A 2,500-nucleotide genomic window follows, 5' to 3' on the forward strand; every position below is an offset into this window, starting at 1 on the left:
CACTGGTGGTTCCAACACTCACTTGGGGGATGGTGGGTCTGTCCTCTTTTTGTAGAGTCAAGCCGATTCCCCTCACTCTCAAGAGAAAGCGAGCCACTGGTCATCAACACTCACTTGGGGGATGGTGGGTCTTATCTTGCTCTTTGGAACAGTGCACAAGACTCGTCGAGGCCCACTCCTCCAACTCTCACGCTGGGGGATGGCTTTCCTGCTCTCTGTCTATGGGTGGTGGGTTTCCTCCATTTTTGTAAAAGTCAAGCCGATTCAGCTCACCCTGTAAGAAGGGGGGGGGGGGGTTTAGAAAGAGAGAAAAGGCAAAGAGTCACTGGTGGTTCCAACACTCACTTGGGGGATGGTGGGTCTGTCCTCTTTTTGTAGAGTCAAGCCGATTCCCCTCACTCTCAAGAGAAAGCGAGCCACTGGTCCTCCAACACTCACTTGGGGGATGGTGGGTCTTATCTTGCTCTTTGGAACACTGCACAAGCCTCGTCAAGGCCCACTCCTCCAACTCTCTCAAGGGATGGCTTTCCTGCTCTCTGTCTAGGGGTGGTGGGTTTCCTCCATTTTTGTAAAACTCAAGCCTATTCAGCTCACCCTGTAAGAAAGGGGGGGGGGGGGGGGTTGTTAGAAAGAGAGAAAAGGCAAAGAGTCACTGGTCGTTCCAACACTCACTTGGGGGATGGTGGGTCTGTCCTCTTTTTGTAGAGTCAAGCTGTTTCCCCTCACTCTCAAGAGAAAGCGAGCCACTGGTCCTCCAACACTCACTTGGGGGATGGTGGGTCTTATCTTGCTCTTTGGAACACTGCACAAGCCTCGTCAAGGCCCACTCCTCCAACTCTCACGCTGGGGGATGGCTTTCCTGCTCTCTGTCTATGGGTGGTGGGTTTCCTCCATTTTTGTCAAAGTCAAGCCGATTCAGCTCACCCTGTAAGAAGGAGAGAGAAGAAAGAGAAAGAGAGAAAAGGCAAAGAGTCACTGGTGGTTCCAACACTCACTTGGGGGATGGTGGGTCTGTCCTCTTTTTGTAGAGTCAAGCCGATTCCCCTCACTCTCAAGAGAGGCACTGTACAACCAATAGTCACTTGGGGGATGGTGGGTCTTATCTTGCTCTTTGGAACAGTGCACAAGACTCGTCGAGGCCCACTCCTCCAACTCTCACGCTGGGGGATGGCTTTCCTGCTCTCTGTCTATGGGTGGTGGGTTTCCTCCATTTTTGTAAAAGTCAAGCCGATTCAGCTCACCCTGTAAGAAGGGGGGGGGGGTTAGAAAGAGAAAAGGCAAAGAGTCACTGGTGGTTCCAACACTCACTTGGGGGATGGTGGGTCTTTTCTTGCTCTTTGGAACACTGCACAAGCCTCGTCGAGGCCCACTGCTCCAACTCTCACTCGGCGCATGACTTTCCTGTTCTCTGTTTAGGAGTGGTGGGTTTCCTTCGTTTTTGTCAAAGTCAAGCCGATTCAGCTCACCCTGCAAGAAAGAGAGAGGAGGGGAAGGGAGGGAGAGACAGAGAGAGAGAGAGAGAGAGAGAGGCACAGAGGCCATGGTTGTCCAACACTCAATTGGGGGATGGTGGGTCTTTTGTTGCTGGGTGGAACACTGCACCATGCCACAGTCGTCCTACTCTCGCTGGGGGATGGCTTTCCTGCTCTCTGGCTAGAGGTGGTGGTTTTCCTTCGTTTTTGTCAGTCAAGCCGATTCAGCTCACCCTGCAAGAGAGAGAGAGAGAGAGAGAGAGAGAGAGAGAGAGAGAGAGAAAAGGCACAGAGACTATGGTCGTGCAACACTCAATTGGGGGATGGTGGGTCTTTTCTTAAAGGATTAGGGTTAGGCTTGGTAGGGTTTGAGGTTATGATTTGGGGTTTAGGGTTAGATTTGGGTTTAGGGTAGGGTTTGGGTTGGGGTTAGGTGTGGGGTTAAATTTGGGTTTAGGGTTGGGGTAGGGTTTGGGTTGGGGTTAGGTGTGGGGTTAAAGTTGGGGGTAGGGTTTGGAGTTAGGTTGAGGGGTAAAGTTGGATTTAGGGTTGGGGGTAGGGTTTGGGTTGGGGTTAGGGGTGGAGTTAAAATTGGGTTTAGGGTTAGGTTGAGGTTTAGAGTTAGGGGTTTATGGTTGTATGGTTGGGTTAAGGTTAGGGCACACTTGTCCAACTCTCACTTGGGGGATGGTGGGTCTCTGGTAGAAACGTGATAGATCCTTTACCTCAAACACATATATGTAATTACACACACACACACACATATATATATATATATATATATATATATACATATGGGGTGGCCGGGGGACGAGGTATTTTTATTTATTTTTTCAGTTTTTGTTTTTTGCCAAGTGAAGCCAATGAGATGACAAAGTCTCACTTGGGGGATGGTGGGTCTCTGGGATATTTCTGGTAGAAGCATGATATATCCTTTAACACACACACACAGACAAATATATATATATATATATATATATATATATATATATATATATATATATATATATATATATATATATGTGTGT

At 48.7% G+C, this 2,500-nt stretch overlaps 1 long non-coding RNA gene across 13 annotated transcripts in view; it reads right to left on the reverse strand.

Moving 5' to 3' along the window:
• LOC101884617 (uncharacterized) overlaps positions 1-2,500 on the reverse strand; it is a 53,613-nt gene that overhangs the window by 26,074 nt on the left and 25,039 nt on the right. For 12 of the 13 annotated variants that reach the window (XR_012382931.1, XR_012382936.1, XR_012382927.1 and 9 more), the window contains 3 exons: positions 1,309-1,706; positions 673-1,242; positions 1-595 (listed from right to left, as the gene is read on the reverse strand). The exon at positions 1-595 is cut by the window's left edge and continues 208 nt beyond it. This is a non-coding gene — a long non-coding RNA (uncharacterized lncRNA). The remainder of the gene's footprint in view (positions 596-672; positions 1,243-1,308; positions 1,707-2,500) is intronic. The other variant, XR_012382930.1, reaches the window with a different exon arrangement.

The sequence above is a fragment of the Danio rerio genome, chromosome 7 (genome assembly GCF_049306965.1).
Source record: "Danio rerio strain Tuebingen ecotype United States chromosome 7, GRCz12tu, whole genome shotgun sequence".
Lineage (NCBI taxonomy): Eukaryota > Metazoa > Chordata > Actinopteri > Cypriniformes > Danionidae > Danio > Danio rerio.